The following is a 19,041-nucleotide window of genomic DNA, read 5'->3' on the forward strand; positions in this document are numbered from 1 at the left end:
GCTTGTCAAGTGTGAATGGGATCCCCATCAACTAGCAATTTACAGTGCAACAAATCCACCACATCTGAATCTACGATTAAAATTATTTTCAATCTGTGTTTACTGATATAATTTTATGTTATTGGGGTAATCACATGCCAATATAATAGGCTGACAAAGGCATGTGTCCATCTCCATCTAGATCAAATACTCAAAGGAGTATTTGAGGAGTACCATCTCAAATACAAAACTTTAGTTCATCCAGAAAATACATCCTACAGTTTCTATTTTATGGCTGATTATACAGACCACCAATGTGCAAAACAATTATAGTCTGTGTGTGTGTGTGTGTGTGTGTGTGTGTGTGTGTGTGCGTGTGTGTGTTAACCTTTAAAATGAATGCAATAATTTTTATTTAAAGCAATAACCATGCACTTGAAACTCAGTACTATTTGTAAGGGAATAAGACTTTCAGAATATTGATCATCTGTGTCTAACAAAGTATACCTTTGCACAGTTTGCCCTTGGCAATTTTTTTGATCTCTTTCCATTTCCCCCTAAGGTGACATATAGCATCTACCCTCAAAGAATTCTGTAGTCCTGGTTTATTCTAATTCCTTTCTCCTATGATATCAGAACCAATATCTTGACTTCACTGCAGTATAATTCTTCAAGGCTTTAATACTAAAAATGTTTAATATTCCACATTCCCCTCAACATTATTAGTTGTTATTTGTATTGTTTATAATAAGTTTTATTGTTATTATTATAGTTTTTAATTATCAAAGTGCATACAGAAATAATAGCAGAGAAATAACAAAAATAAATAACACACAAAATTTTCTTCCCCAAGGACTTATTCTAAGTTGTAATCATTACATTATGGAAGTGTATTCAATATTTACCTGGCAATTATATTTCCTCATTAACAGTATACACAGTATAAATAATCTAAAGCTTTCGGGAGCTTTTGGTAAAGAAAGAAATATTCAATGTTTAGATTCTATTAATAACTTATTGAGATAATAGTATATATGTGTCCTATGCACAACGCACAAAAAAACAATCTCAGCATACTTCATATTCCTATGCTCATATTGGTTATTCTCAGTTATAAATATATAAATTCTATATAAATGGAGCAATAAGTATTAGAGGATAAAGATAAAAAGGGACATCAAATCTGATATGGCAGGTTTTTGGAATTCAAATGTTGCAAGTGTTGTTGCATGCAGGAATTGGCTCAAAATTTAGCAACATTTTGAGGGTTGCACTTTCAGAAGTGGAGTGAAAAGTTGGTCATGATTTCATAGTAGATAGCTTTTTTTATTACATTTATGAAGTGTAATTTTTTTTTTTATTCCCAAAAACTCCATGCCAAATATTCCCCAGGAGTACTTTCACTGAAATAGATGGAACTACTTTACACTTAATTATATTCATAAGTTTGGCACAGGCGCACATAGCAACTATAATCTAAAAAGTAACCTCAAATACAGCTACAATGATAAATTCCCCCCTAACATTTTAGGGTTCATATGAGTTTTTTATGAGGTGAAGTGGGCTAATATTGCAATTCTGTCAGTGTTTTTATTTTTATTTTAATGGAGTTCTCCATGTGGTATATTTGATATGATAATTTTATTCTATGTGTTGATGGCGATACCAAATTTATATTGTTTTCTTTATGTTTTACCACTTTTATATCATAAAATAACTTTTTATAAAAAAATTATTTTGCTTCACCAAATTGAATACCCAGAACCTTTTAATTTTTCCATCAATGTAGCTATGTGAGAGATTATTTTTTTGCAGAATTGGCTGTCATTTGTACTGGTACAATTTTGGGGTCTACATGACTTTGAGTGCTTTTTATAAAAAATTTTAGGAGGTTAAGCAGGCAAAAATTGCATTTCTATCAGTGTTTTATATTGTTATATTTTATAATGTTCTCCATATTGTATATTTGATTAAAAAAATTACCACTTTTATAACATAAAATCACTTTTTATAAAACATCATTTTTTTTTTTGCATCACCAAATCGAAGACTCATAACTTTTTTTATTTTTCCATCAATGTATCTGTGTTAGAGCATGTTTTTTTATATGGTAGGCTATAATTTTTACTAGTAGAAATTTGGGGTCTATATGACTTTTTGATCACTTTTTGTTTCATTTTTTAGGAGGTGAATCGGGCAAAAACTGAAATTTTGTTAGTGTTTTTTAAAAATTTTTATAGGGTTCTCCATGCGGTATATTTGATATGATAATTTTATTCTGTGGGTCGATACGGTTATGGCAAAACCAAATTTGTATATTTTTTTTCATGTTCTACCACTTTTATATCATAAAATCACTTTTTGTAAAACTTTTTTTTTTTGTACCACCAAAATCTAAGACCCATCATTTTTTTTTTTCTGTCAACATAGTGATAATGCCTTATTTTTTGTAGGATAGGCTGCAGTTATTATTGATAATTCTAATTTTTAGGATACATATGACTTTTTGATCACTTTTTATTAAATTTTTTGGGGGAGATGAGGCAAAAAAACAACAATCCGCCATTGTTTTTTATTTTTACAGCGTTCACCAAGTAATTATGGGCATGGTGAAACCAATTATGTGTATTTTTTTTTTTTTTTTTTAAATCTCTTATAAATGAGAGGATATGGGAAAAGGAAATTCATTTTATTTTTTTAATTTCCTTTTTTACATTTACTTTTTAATTATTATTTTTTAAACATTTAAAAAAAAGTCCCACTTGGATCTTGAAGATCCAGTAGGGATAATGGCTGTACTATACTTTGCAAACTCTTGCATTGCAAAGTATAATGTTATCAGTTTTACACTTATACTTGGCAACACTGGATGCCTTTGCAAGGTGTCCGGTGGCCATGACAACTATCAGGCCGCTGCCATTGCAGTGCGGCAGCACGATGGTTGAGAGAGGGAGCCCCCTTCTTCTATTAACCTCATGGATGCTGCGGCTTTTTACTGACTGCAGCATCTAAGGGGTTAAGCAGGCAAGATCGGTGCCAGCACTGATCTCACCCAGCTGACACTCGCTGCTGACAGCGGCTGCTCTGGAACTAAAACTTATCAAAGACATCATTCATGATATGCATTTAAAACATTTGAAAAAAAAAATGGTGGAAGAGAGAGGATGCTTTCAATTGCATTGAAGATCATCTTATTTAATGAACATAAAATACAAAATACATATACCGTATTTTTCGCCCTATAAGACACACCGGCCCATAAGACGCACCTAGGTTTTTGGGGAGGAAAATAAGAAAAAAAATATTTTTAACCAAAAAATGTGCTTTTGGTGGGTTTGAAACTAATGGTGGTCTTTGGATGGCACTATTACTCGGGATCTGTGAAGGACACTGTTATGGGGGGATCTGTGGATGATGGACACTGTTATGGGGGGGATCTGTGGATGACGGACACTGTTATGGGGGGATCTGTGGATGACGGACACTTTTATGGGGGGATCTGTGGATAACGGACACTGTTATGGGGGGATCTGTGGATGACTGACACTGTTATGGGGGATCTGTGGATGACTGACACTGTTATGGGGGATCTGTGGAGGACGGACACTGTTATGGGGGATCTGTGGATGACGGACACTGTTATGGGGGGATCTGTGGATGACGGACACTGTTATGAGGGGATCTGTGGATGACGGACACTTATGGGGGGATCTGTGGATGACGGACACTGTTATGGGGGGATCTGTGACGGACACTGTTTTGGGGGGATCTGTGACGGACACTGTTATGGGGGGCATCTGTGGCTTGCACTGTTACAGGGGGATCTGTGGATGGCACTGTTACAGCGAGGGATCTGTGGCTGGCACTGTTACAGGGGGGGATCTGTGGATGGCACTGTTATATATGTGCCATCCACAGACCCCCCCAGCCCAAAACAGTGCCATCCACAGACCCCCCCAGCCCATAACTGTGCCATCCACAGATGTCCCCCATAAAAATGTCATCCACAGATCCCCCCCCGCCGCTCCAGTATACTAATATAAGATGTCTTATTCAATTAATAGTTATTAAACATACCCCCCAACTCCTAATAGTACCTTACATCCTAACAGCTTCTGTACAATGCCGGCACGCAGGCCGGGCGGCCGGCGCGTCCCTTAGTGACGTCACTTGCCTGCGCCGCCTGCTTCATTCATAAAGTAGGCGGCGCAGGCACGTGACATCAGGGAGTTACGATGCTGCCCGCCCGGCCTGCCTGCCTGCATTCTACTAAAGCGGTTAGGATGTAAGGTACTATTAGCAGTTGGGGGGCATGTTTAATAACTATCAATTGAATAAGACATTTTATATTAGTATACTGAAGCGGCGGGGCGGGGCTATAGTACACTGACTGCACCGCCCCGCCACTATTGCCGGCCCCCAGCTCCTCCTCCCAGTCCCTCCCCGATCGCTCGTACATCACAGTTTGCGATGTAAAACTGACAGCATTCGCCCCATAAGACGCAGGGGCATTTTTCCCCCATTTTGGGGGGAGAAAAAGTGCGTTTTATGGGGCGAAAAATACGGTAATATAATTAGGCATATGACCCACTGAGACTATGTACTAAATGATATTAAAACATTTTATAGCCCCCATACACATGCTGTACACCAGGGCAGAAACATACACAGTTACTGACCAGGCTTGGACATGGTGTAAAACCCAAGTTTCATCCACGGCCTCAGACTATATACACAGGATATATAGACAGAGTGGCAGAGATATGTTATTAATAATTCATGGACATAAATATGTTGCAAAAACATAGAGTTATCCAGTTTCCAGCAGTGGTATTGAAATACATGAGATTTTTTTAACATGCTATTTTTATTTAATATCATTTGTAGCAAGTAGAAAAAATGAATATAGATACATCAAAGTAGATGCATTTTCTCTATAGTATAAAAGTAATCAATTGTAAGAAATAGGTTGGAAGTATTACTGATTTATAAATTTAGGGAGTTTTTATGCCATATTTATAAATTTATACTTTTCATCTTTAAGATTGATTGCAGTATCAAAGACTGTGAATGTGTGCAACATATGCTGAGCATTTATTGTGTACATTTCTGATTGCATCAAATATTAAATACTACTTATTCTTTGGGACTTGTTAGTGTCTCATTGAAAAGTTGCCTATGGCATTTACAAGATGGATTGTAAAAAGTGCTTTTGATTATCGTTTTGGATTGTCACCTTGACAGTTTGGTAAGGATTTGCAAGCCAGTGCGTAGGAAAACACACAGTTTTTTTTCTCTTTCAGTTAAATCACTTTCCCAATAGACATCACTTTAGAAATGCAGCAAAAGTAAATACTTCATGAAAAGACTACCAAATAGCATGATTTAAGCTAAGTTTGCAATTCATTAAGGCTTGACTAAAGGTCCTTCAACCAACTAGGCATAATTGTGTGATTATATTGTGCTACTGGAATAGACTGTTTATATACTACTCTAGACTTTATTAGATGTTTATTTTACAACTGATCAAGGAATTGTGTGTTTTGTTTTTTTACTGTTAGCTTGATAATAATGCTATTAATGCATTAATTGTATTTTTTATTTTCATTTTCAATACATAGCACAACAAAAGGGACCATATATATATTTTGACAAATACACATTTTTTTTTTTTACTAAAACATATTCAAGTTATACAGTCAGGTCCATAAATATTGGGACATCGACACAATTCTAACATTTTTGGCTCTATACACCACCACAATGGATTTGAAATGAAACGAACAAGATGTGCTTTAACTGCAGACTGTCAGCTTTAAGTTGAGGGTATTTACATCCAAATCAGGTGAATGGTGTAAGAATTACAACTGTTTGCATATGTGCTTCCCACTTATTAAGGAACCAAAAGTAATGGGACAATTGGCTTCTCAGCTGTTCCATGGCCAGGTGTGTGTTATTCCCTCATTATCCCAATTACAATGAGAAGATAAAAGGTCCAGAGTTAATTTCAAGTGTGTTATTTGCATTTGGAATCTGTTGCTGTCAACTCTCAAGATAAGATCCAAAGAGCTGTCACTATCAGTGAAGCAAGCCATCATTCGGCTGAAAAAACAAAACAAACCCATCAGAGACATAGCAAAAACATTAGGAGTGGCCAAAACAACTGTTTGGAACATTCTTAAAAAGAAGGAACGCACCGGTGATCTCAGCAACACCAAAAGACCCGGAAGACCACGGAAAACAACTGTGGTGGATGACCGAAGAATTGTTTCCCTGGTGAAAAAAACACCCTTCACAACAGTTGGCCAGATCAAGAACACTCTCCAGGAGGTAGGTGTATGTGTGTCAAAGTCAACAATCAAGAGAAGAGACTTCACCAGAGTGAATACAGAGGGTTCACCACAAGATGTAAACCATTGGCGAGCCTCAAAAACAGGAAGGCCAGATTAGAGTTTGCCAAACGACATCTAAAAAAGCCTTCATAGTTCTGGAACAACATCCTATGGACAGAGGAGACCAAGATCAACTTGTACCAGAGTGATGGGAAGAGAAGAGTATGGAGAAGGAAAGGAACTGCTCATGATCCTAAGCATACCACCTCATCAGTGAAGCATGGTGGTGGTAGTGTCATGGCGTGGGCATGTATGGCTGCCAATGGAACTGGTTCTCTTGTATTTATTGATGATGTGACTGCTGACAAAAGCAGCGGGATGAATTCTGAAGTGTTTCGGGCAATATTATCTGCTCATATTCAGCCAAATGCTTCAGAACTTATTGGACAGCGCTTCACAGTGCAGATGGACAATGGCCCAAGGCATACTGCAAAAGCAACCAAAGAGTTTTTTTAAGGGAAAGAAGTGAAATGTTATGCAATGGCCAAGACAATCACCTGACCTGAATCCGATTGAGCATGCATTTCACTTGCTGAAGACAAAACTGAAGGGAAAATGTCCCAAGAACAAGCAGGAACTGAAGATAGTTGCAGTAGAGGCCTGGCAGAGCATCACCAGGGATGAAACCCAACATCTGGTGATGTCTATGCATTCCAGACCAGGCTGTAATTGACTGCAAAGGATTTGCAACCAAGTATTAAAAAGTGAAAGTTTGATTTTTAATTAGTATTCTGGTTCCTTAACAAGTGGGAGGCACATATGCAAACTGTTGTAATTCCTACACCGTTCACCTGATTTGGATGTAAATACCCTCAAATTAAAACTGACCTTCTGCAGTTTAAAGGGCTTCTGTCAGCCCACTAAACCGTTTTTTTTTTGTTTACTAATAATCCATACACTGCGATTTATGCATACATAAGTTAAATAATCATTTCTGTTCAGTAGAATTTGCTAAAAAGTGATTTTTAAAATATGCAAATTACCTTGCTACCAGCAAGTAGGGCGGCTACTTGCTGGTAGCAGCCGCATCCTCCAACCCTAATGACGCCCCCTCCGCATTGTGATTGACAGGGCCAGGGAATGGAATCGTTCTCTGCTGGCCCTGCCTGTTAGCATTCAAAATCTGGCGCCTGCGCTGCGGCCGTACGTATCTTCAATCTGCGCAGGTGCACTGAGAGGCGGCCGCTCTCTCCTCAATGCGCCTGCGCCGGGTGTAGATGTGACGTCATCGGCGCAGGCGCATTGAGGATGGAGCGGCCGAGCGAGTGGCCGTCTCTCAGTGCGCCTGCGCAGATTGAAGATAGGTACGGCCGCGGCGCAGGCGCCAGATTTTGAATGCTAACAGGCAGGGCCAGCAGAGAACGATTCCGTTCCCTGGCCCTGTCAATCACAATGCGGAGGGGGCGTCATTAGGGTCGGAGGATGCGGCTGCTACCAGCAAGTAGCCGCCCTACTTGCTGGTAGCAAGGTAATTTGCATATTTTAAAAATCACTTTTTAGCAAATTCTACTGAACAGAAATGATTATTTAACTTATGTATGCATAAATCGCAGTGTAGGGATTATTAGTAAACAAAAAAAAAAAACGGTTTAGTGGGCTGACAGAAGCCCTTTAAGCACATCTTGTTTGTTTTATTTTAAATCCCTTGTGGTGGTGTATAGAGCGAAAAATGTTAGAATTGCGTTGATGTCCCAATATTTATGGACCTGACTGTAGTTATATAATGGACATGGACATAAAGTCCAGACTTTTAGCTTTCATTTGAGGGTATCCATATTAAAATTGGATGAAGGGTTTAGGAGTTTCAGCTTCTTTACATGTGGTACCCTGTTTTTAAAGGGACCCAAAGAAATTGGACAATTTTCTCAGGCAGATGTTTCATAGGCAGGTGTGGGCAATTCCTTCATTATTTCATTATCAATTTAGCACATAAAAGGCCTGAAGTTGATTTAAGGTGTGGTGCTTGCATTCGGAAGATTTTGCTGAGAAGTAAACATGTGGTCAAAGGAGCTCTCCATGCAGATGAAACAAGCAATCCTTCATCTGCAAAAACAGAAAAAAACAATCAGAGAAATTGCTACACTGTTAGGAGTGGCAAAATCAACAATTTGGTACATCCTAAGAAAGAAAGCATTGGTGACCTCAACAATGCAAAAAGACCTGGACGCTCACGGAAGACAACAGTGGTGAATGATCTCAGAATAATTACCATGGAGAAGAGAAACCCCTTCACAACAGCCAAGGATATAGGCGTATCAATATCCAAAACTACCATAAAGAGAAGACTGCATGAAAGGAAATTCAGAGGGTTCACTGCACGGTGCAGGCCACTCATAAGCCTCAAGAATAAGAAGGCTAGATTGGACTTTGCTAAAAAAAAAAAAATCTTAAAAAACCAGCACACTTCTGGAAGAACATTCTTTGGACAGATGAAACCAAGATCAACCTCTACCAGAATGATGGAAAGAAAAAAGTATGGTGAAGGCATGGTATAGCTCATCATCCAAAGCATACCACATCATCTATAAAACATGGCAGAGGCAGTGTAATGGCTTGGGCATGAATGGCTGCCAGTCGCACTGGGTCCCTAGTGTTTATTGATGATGTGACACAGGACAGAAGCAACCGGATGAATTCTGGGGTTTTCAGAGACATATTGTGTGCTCAAATCCAGCGAAATTCAGCCAAACTGATTGGTCAGCGTTTCATAATACAGATGGACAATGACCCAAAACATAATGCCAAAGCAACTCAGAAGTTTATTAAAGCAAAGAAGTGGAATATTCTTGAATGGCCAAGTCAATCACTTCATCTGAACCCAATAGAGCATGCATTTCACTTGTTAAAGACTAAACTTCAGACAGAAAGGCCCACAAACAAACAACTGAAAACCGCTGCAGTAAAGGCCTGGCAGAGCATTAAAAAGGAGGAAACACAGTGTCTGGTGATGTCCATGAGTTCAAGACCTCAAATAGTCATTGCCAACAAAGGGTTTTCAACCAAGTATTAGAAATTAACATTTTATTTACAATTATTTAATTTGGCCAATTACTTTTGAGCCCCAGAAATGAAGGGATTGAGTTTAAAAAATGCTTTAGGTCCTCATATTTTTATGCAATCATTTTGTTCAACCCATTGAATTAAAGCTGAAAGTCTGAACTTCAACTGCTTTGTTCAAAATCTATTGTGGTAATGTACAGAGCAAAAATTAGAAAAATGTCTGTCTAAATATATATGGATCTCTGCTCTCTGACCTTATAAAGACTCTTTATAGATCAGTTCTTATCTTACTGATAAGAATGTGGCTTAAATAAGTGTTTATGACCTCACAGTAGTTTAGAGATAAGGTTTATTAGATGACCAGCACAAAGTGAAAGTACCAGTCACACAGCTATAAAAACAGCTAATCCTCTGTGACAGAACAGCTCAATATTTTTAATAACGCCCAATTAAAAAAAATGATTTTTAGCCAAAAAAGAGGAACATGCAATCATTAAAAAAAATTGCATCCAAAGGTGTACATACCCTATAACAGTTTAATTTTGTATAGAAGTTATCCTATAAAGGTGATTGCTTATTTTTGATTATTAAATGATTAGGACAACTTTTCAACTGATCTATTTCCACAATTGATGTAGCCTTGCTATGCTCAAAGAGAGAACCTGTAACATTAAACAATCCATCCTATCTATGGTTAAGATGTTATAGAGCAGGAGAACAGGAGCATATTTATTAATTGTTTTGTGGAAAAGGTTCAGCATAAGGTGTGTGTTTTTTTACATTTTACTTCCTGCTTTCTATATGTTTAAGAGCTTGTTCACACGAACGTGTGAAGCCGGTGCCCATGCTGTGGACCGCAAATTGCAGTCCGCAATGCACGGGCATCGTCCGTGGGGCAGGCACATGGGGATCGCAGATCCATTCACTTCAATGGGTCCGCGATCCTTCAGTTCCGCAAAAAGATAGAGCAAGTTCTATCTTTTTGCGGTGTGAAAGCATGGAACAGAACCCCAGAAAGCACTCCGTAGTGCTTCCATAGTGTTTCGTTCTTCCGTCCCGCACCGTTCCGCATCTCTGGATTTGTGAACCCATTGAAATGAATAGGTCCGCATCCGTGATGCGGAATGGCCACGGTACGGTGCCCGTGTATTGCAGATCCGCAAATGAGGTCCGCAATACGGCAACGGGCATCGCATGTTCGTGTGAACGAGCCCTAAGAGTCCAGTAGGCAGTTTTATCAGTTATTTACAGCCTATACCTGTATCAGTGTTCATGGTCAAGTGAATATTATGTCCCCCTGGATTATTATTTTTTATTTAGTTCACTATATTTCTTAATGAAATATAAAAAAAAAAACAATAAACTATTCTACACTAATCATTATTTAATTATCTCTAAAAATATTGCCAGGTGTTAGGAAATTTTATGAAATAAATTAAAATAAATAATCTAGGAGAACATGATCTTTACTAGATTTTGTGTTCATACAGACAAAGATGTCACTAAGGCTAGTGATTGACGAACATCTGCCGGGGTGTTTCGCGAACGCGATCGTGCGAACACGATCAAATGTTCGTGAACCGCAAGTTTGCGGTGGGTCCCATTCATTTTAATGGCAGGTGAACCTGAAAAACCTTCAGCTCATATTTGCAGCCAAGAAATAATTACTAGAATGCGATCTCCATTCATTTTTGTTTTCAATGCGAAATATCGGCAATATAATTTTCGCATACGTGCATGCGCAAATGCACTATACAGTACCCAAATGCATATTTGAATACTATATTGGTATATAACACCCCGCTTCAATCAGTTTTTTGGGGGAACAACTGGTTTATCACACCAGTAGAAATTATTTGTTCCAATACCTGCAGTATCGCAGCAAAACCGCACACAACTGCCGCACAATACAAATGCACTGTAATATACTTTCTAACATAGAAAGTATATTATAACATTGTACACGGAAGGCAATCCATTAGAATATGATAAAACGTAACCTTTAATAATTTTACTATGAGGGTCCATTCACACTGGCAATGTGCATTCCGCAATTTGTGTACCGCACATCGCCGGCACTATAATAGAAAATGCCTACTCTTGTCTGCAATTGCGGACAAGAATAGGACATGTTCTATTTTTTTGCGGAAACGGAAGCACAGATGCGGAAGTGCGGATCCGCAGATGCGGACAGCAAATTCCGGCCCCATTGAAAATGAATGGGTCTGCACCCGTTCCCCAAAATTGCGGAACGGATGCAGACCCATTTTGCGGACGTGTGAATGGAAAAGATATCCCTCAAAATGAAAATAAATGAAATTATTAAAGTTAACCAAAAAGCATAGATGTGGTAGGCAATAACAAGTGCTCGGTGGCACTAAATCAGGTGCTCGTCGGCACCAAATCAGAAACCATATGTCCTACCACAATCCGGGGGGTTCCAGTGCACATCGATGAATCCAGGAGGGAAAGCAAAAAAACATCCATCCCTGGGCTAGATGATGATGTGGTATTGAAGGACAGGGTGGGCAAAGAACTGTCCCTGATATTGCCCTACAGGGGGGTGCTATTCTGGCCCTGATAGCCTAACCAAAGACCACCCGCCCTGATAACAGCGACCTTGTCTGGAACCTAACCCATAAAAATGGCCCTAGTAAGCCCCTAGCTCCTAGGCCCCTGACTTCCAGGTGATCACTATATAGATCTATGTGACTTCCAGGTGATCACTATATAGATCTATGTGTTTTTGACTCATTATAAAAGTATATTATAAGTATATTGCACCCCTCTGTGTATCACACATATTGATAGCACACCTATACTAGTGCTTAAAATGACTTTTGTGGCCCTATTAGCTAGAGTTTGGTGTCCCTAAAAGCCTGTCCCTGCTCCACACAGCAACCTCTCCCTACACTGGCAAAACACTGAATGTAAAATGGCGGCCAGATCAGGTTTATTTATAAGGTAGGGGGTATGTCCATGTGCTGAAATGTCTCAATTGGCTGTCCTGTACCACCTGATGGATGTGTCATGGGTCAAAGTTCTTCACAATGTAAAAGAATATGGCGGGCGCGAATTTCTCCATATGTTCGCATGTTCGGCGAATCGCGAACACGCTAAGTTCGCCGCAAAACGACCGCTGGGCGAACCACAAGGCCATCTCGAATTGAGGCATAGAAAGACCAGGATTAGAGATCAATTAAATTCCTAAAATTAGTTTTGTGTCCGATTTGTTGAATTTTTCCCAAAATTCTATTTATGTCCAAGTAAATCTACATGAATCAAATATGCTTTGTTTAGCCTTAATGGTATATGATACTCTGAGGTCTCCTAGGACTTGATATTTTGTCATTATCTCTTTTATTAAAAAAAAGTATGAATTTTTGTTCTCAACCACCCATTTTAAGCTCTTGAATACAATAACAGTTGACAATTATGTCAAAGGGACACTGACATATATATAGCTATGGGTAAACACATGGTTAATGCTGTTAACAAACTTGTTTAAAACACACTACTGGGTACTGGGAGGGGGAGGGAAAGGAGTTTAAAATTGAGGGATAACCATATGTATTCTATGTATGGTGTTACATTTTTATTGATATACAGCTATATGTATTTCCAACTCCACCATTTAATATTGCATATCATGTAGTGGGTAGTGGGAAAATAAAATTCCAAATGGGGTGAAATTGCAAAAAAAAAGCAATTCCACCACAGTTTTGCGGGTCTTTTATTTACGATGTTCGATGTGCGATAAAACTGACCAGTTAATTTTATTCTACAGGTCAGTACGAATCCGGTAATACCTTATATGTATAGTTTTTGTTATGTTTTGATCAGTGATAAAAAAAATTATAAAGTGGGAAAAAATTAGTTTTTTTTTGTCACCATATTTTGACCCCTATAACTTTTTTTGTAATTGTATTTACGGAGCTGTATGGGTGCTAATTTTTTGAGGGGCGATCTGAACTTTTCATTGATACCATTCTGGGGTGTGTATGACTTTTTGATCACTTTTTATTAATTTTTTTTTAATTTGAGGGTATTTACATCCAAATCAGGTGAACGGTATAGGAATTACAACAGTTTGCATATGTGCCTCCCACTTGTTAAGGAACCAAAAGTAATGGGACAATTGGCTTCTCAGCTGTTCCATGGCAAGATGAGATCCAAAGAGCTGTCACTATCAGTGAAAGAAGCCATCATTAGGCTGAAATTTGAGGGTATTTACATATTTACATTCTTTTTAAGAATATTCCAAACGGTTGTTTTGGCCACGCCAAATGTTTTTGGTATCTCTCTGATGGGTTTGTTTTGTTTTTTTCAGCCTAATGATGGCTTGCTTCACTGATAGTGACAGCTCTTTGGATCTCATCTTGAGAGTTGACAGCAACAGATTCCAAATGCAAATAGCACACTTGAAATGAACTCTGGTGTGATAATGAGGGAATAACACACACCTGGCCATGGAACAGCTGAGAAGCCAATTGTCCCATTACTTTTGGTTCCTTAACAAGTGGGAGGCACATATGCAAACTGTTATAATTCCTATACCGTTCACCTGATTTGGATGTAAATACCCTCAAATTAAAGCTGACAGTCTGAAGTTAAAGCACATCTTGTTCGTTTCATTTCAAATCCATTGTGGTGGTGTATAGAGCCAAAAATGTTACAATTGTGTCGATGTCCCAATATTTATGGACCTGACTGTATGTAGATCGCTGAGTTCAATTGGAGTTCTGATAACAGATTCTGTCCCATTCTCTCCCTCACAGCAGCATCCTCTCCCTACACTGAGCACAGCAGAGTGACGTGCAGCGCTATGTAACTCCAGCTTATATAGAGGCTGGATCACATGCTGCACTGGCCAATCACAGCCATGCCATTAGTAGGCATGGCTGTGATGGCTTCTAAGGTCACATAGTTAAACGCTTGTTGATTGGCTGCTCTGCAGCCTTTCAAAAAGAGCTAAGAAATCACTGAACACCGAACCCCAACTTTTACTGAAATGTTTGGTTTCGGGTCGGGGGTCCAAAAATCCTAAAGTTCGGTACGAGCCCGAACTTTACAGTTCGGGTTCACTCAACCCTAATCTACAAGAAAATGTCCTTATTCCTGTCTCAAGTGATTGCAAATGCAGCCAACAGACCTGCCCAGCATTTCCACAGTCAACAACCTCTGCAACCCATCGTGCTAGAAATCCAGCATCAGACCTTCACAAGACCTGTGTGAGAAATTTGCCCTCTTCTTCTCAGACAAAGTCTCCTCCATACAATCTGCCATTCAAGTTACAGCACCGGAAACCAAAGCAGAGCCATATAATGGATGCAAAAATAGCCTACCACCATGGTCTGATTTCAAGGTAATTACTGAAGAAGATATCCTAGCTATCCTATTAAACCTTCGCCAAGCTACCTGCGAACTAGACCCTGGCCCAACTAAGTTCATGTTGAAATGCCCTGAGCTATTTAGACCAGCATTCCACAAAATAATCAACTGTTCTTTACAAGAAGGCAGGTTTCCCACCTGTCTGAAAGAAGCAATTGTCAGACCGCTACTCAAGAAACCATCCTTAGACCCAGATGCTTTAAACAGCTAAAGACCTGTCCCCAACCTCCCTTTTCTGGAAAAAGTTATTGAAAAGGCTGTCTATCTCCAACTTAAAGCCAGGCTCTCAAGGAACAACATCCTTGACCATCTTCAATCTGGCTTCACACTAAAGCTGTGAAACAGCCCTCACCCAGATCTGAAATGATCTGCTCATGGCAAGAGACAGAAGTCAATGTTCAATCCTGATTTTGCTTGACCTCTCAGCAGCTTTTGACACAGATGATCACGAAATCTGTATTAACAGGCTACAAGAGTACTGTGGCATAGATGGCTTAGTTCTCCAGTGGTTCATCTCCTTCCTGGCTGGCAGAACTCATAGGGTATCCTTGGGGCCCTTCCTCTCCAACACTATACCACTAAAATACGGTGTACCCCAGGGTGCGATACTATCCCCTTTACTGTTCACCATATACAGTTGCAAGAAAAAATATGTGAACCCTTTGGAATGATATGGATTTCTGCACAAATTGGTCATAAAATGTGATCTGATCTTCATCTAAGTCACAACAATAGACAATCACAGTCTGCTTAAACTAATAACACACAAAGAATTAAATGTTACCATGTTTAATTGAACACACCATGTAAACATTCACAGTGCAGGTGAAAAAAGTATGTGAACCCTTGGATTTAATAACTGGTTGAACCTCCATTGGCAGCAATAACTTCAACCAAACGTTTCCTGTAGTTGCAGATCAGACGTGCACAAAGGTCAGGAGTAATTCTTGACCATTCCTCTTTACAGAACTGTTTCAGTTCAGCAATATTCTTGGGATGTCTGGTGTGAATTGCTTTCTTGTGGTCATGCCACAGCATTTCAATCGGGTTGAGGTCAGGACTCTGACTGGGCCACTCCAGAAGGCGTATTTTCTTCTGTTTAAGCCATTCTTTTGTTGATTTACTTCTATGCTTTGGGTCGTTGTCCTGTTGCAACACCCGTCTTCTGTTGCGCTTCAGTTGGTGGACAGATGGCCTTAAGTTCTCCTGCAAAATGTCTTGATAAACTTGGGAATTCATTTTTCCTTCGATGATAGCAATCCGTCCAGGCCGTGACGCAGCAAAAAAGCCCCAAATTATGATGCCCCCATCACCATACTTTAGAGTTGGGATGAGGTTTTGATGTTGGTGTGCTGTGCCTCTTTTTCTCCACACATAGTGTTGTGTGTTTCTTCCAAACAACTCAACTTTGGTTTCATCTGTCCACAGAATATTTTGCCAGTACTGCTGTGGAACATCCAGGTGCTCTTGTGCAAACTGTAAACGTGCAACAATGTTTTTTTGGGACAGCAGTGGCTTCCTCTGTGGTATCCTCCCATGAAATCCATTCTTGTTTAGTGTTTTACGTATCGTAGATTCGCTAACAGGGATGTTAGCATAAGTCTTTAGCTGACACTCTAGGATTCTTCTTCACCTCATTGAGCAGTCTGCGCTGTGCTCTTGCAGTCATCTTTACAGGATGGCCACTCCTAGGGAGAGTAGCAGCAGTGCTGAACTTTCTCCATTTATAGACAATTTGTCTTACCGTGGACTGATGAACAGCAAGGCTTTTGGAGATACTTTTATAACCCTTTCCAGCTTTATGCAAGTCAACAATTCTTAATCGTAGGTCTTCTGAGAGCTCTTTTGTGCGAGACATCATTCACATCAGGCAATGCTTCTTGTGAAAAGCAAACCCAGAAATGGTGTGTGTTTTTTATAGGGCAGGGCATCTGTAACCAACACCTCCAATCTCATCTCATTGATTGGACTCCAGTTGGCTGACACCTCACTTCAATTAGCTCTTGGAGATGTCATTAGTCTAGGCGTTCACATACTTTTTCCACCTGCACTGTGAATGTTTACATGGTGTGTTCAATAAAAACATGGTAACATTTAATTCTTTGTGTGTTATTAGTTTAAGCAGACTGTGATTGTCTATTGTTGTGACTCAGATGAAGATCAGATCACATTTTATGACCAATTTGTGCAGAAATCCGTATAATTCCAAAGGGTTCACATACTTTTTCTTGCAACTGTACATGCTGCCACTTGGAAAAATCATACAAAAACATGGCCTGACCTTTCACTGCTATGCGGATGACACCCAGCTATATTTATCTTTCAAACCTGGCGTCACAGACCCTACCCCACAAATAAATGCGTGCTTAGCTGAGCTTCAGGAATGGATGAATGATAACTGGCTAAAATGAAATGTGGACAGAACTGAGGTTCTTGTTATCAGAGGTCAGCGCTCGACAGTAAAGCAGCTCCAGTCCCAGCCAGCGCCACTAAGGATAGGGAGCTCAGACCTGAACAAATCAGACTTTGTGCGCAGCTTGGGCGTCTTAATTGATGGGGAATTAAGCTTCAGGAATCAAATCTCAGCTGTTGTGAATCTTTCCTTCATTCACCTAAGGAACATTGCAAAAATTAAACATCTCATACCTCCAGCAGATCTCCCAAATCTTATTCATGCCATCACGGTTGGACTACTGCAATGTTCTCTATACAGACCTTCCAAACAAAGACCTGCATCACCTGCAATTAGTACAGAATGCCGCTGCAAGGTTGTTAACAAGCCAACCCCGCCATTGCCACATAACACCAACCTTTCGCTTACTACACTGGCTACCGATAAAATAGAGAATTCTGTTTAAGATTGTCTTATTGACATTCAAATCCTTGCACAATCAAGGCCCTGGATACCTGAAGGACTTGTTACGACTGCATCACACCCCCCACAATCTTAGATCAAAAGGATCTAATAACTTGATCACCCCTAGAGTCCACCTCAAAACCTTTGGAGACAGAGCCTTCTGTCATGCCACCCCTACACTTTGGAACTCCCTGCCACACTCAATTAGGACATCCCCATCCCTGGAAGCATTTAAGTCCAAACTGAAAAGCCACCTGTTTAGTCTGGCATTTATGAACACCTGACTATTTCCTCTGTAACACAGTCCAGCCTGCAACCCTGTATTGATCTGAGACATATCTATGCACTCTGAGTCCTATGGGAGAAAAGGGCTTTACAAATGTTATTGTTACAAATATTATTGTTATCTGAGGGGTTAAATGTCAGTGATCGGTATTATTGCTGGTCACAGACATTAGCCGCGGGTGTCTGTTAGAAGCACCCTCAGCGGGCAGGAGTGGGCACCATATTTAAACACCTACCCAGTCACCGTACATGTACATCGTTGAGTGTGGATGTGTTAAAAAACACACTATGCCATTGCATATATGTTATGCTATTTCATATAGAAACCTTCCAAAAATTGTTCCCTATTTGGGACAGATGGTATGTAAACACATACAGTGTTATGGGAAAAAAACTGTGGCTTGTTGGGACCAAGCTTCCCAAAATTATGCTTCGTTGGGGCAGATTTCCTGTTTATACATGCATATGTTAATGTCAGAAGAAACAGTGTCATGTTCTGTACAAGCAACAAAACCTTATGTCCTAACGGGCACAGAATGCTTGCTTGCATTTATACACACACAACTGTTAATTGTCAGAAGAAACTTTGTTGGGATAGTAGTAGTAGTAGTGGCAGCTGCGTAGCGCTTATGGTAGTGGCAACAGGCGTAGTGAAGCAGACATATGATAAGGAAAATGATGGTAGGCAGGCAGACAGCAGTAGCGGCATCATGTGGCACTGTCAACAATGGCAAAGCTATTTATTGGCCTCAGCCTCAGAGGTGCATGAAAATCTTCACAGATCCATGGCTGATTAATTTTGACAAAAGTGATGTTTTATAAATTGGTGGAGGACAAGTTTGTCCATTTGGGTGTGACAATACCACCTACCCTTTCTGAGATGATATTAAAAGCTGGACAAGACAGTAGAAAGAGAGCAAACAGGGCCAGTTCTGGCCACTGTTCCAATCTGCCTCCCTAGAAATCCATGGTGTCAGGGAACAAGGTATGTGCTGGGGAAAGGCCACAGTCATTTGGAAAATGAGAACATTTTAAACAATTTTAAAAAATGGACAGCTGGGCAGAAAGATGAATATCATACAGCAGAATTAAATTTTGGGGAAGATGCAGAACTGTGCCACTACAAACAGTTAACAG

The sequence above is a fragment of the Bufo bufo genome, chromosome 4 (assembly GCF_905171765.1).
Source record: "Bufo bufo chromosome 4, aBufBuf1.1, whole genome shotgun sequence".
Taxonomy (NCBI): domain Eukaryota; kingdom Metazoa; phylum Chordata; class Amphibia; order Anura; family Bufonidae; genus Bufo; species Bufo bufo.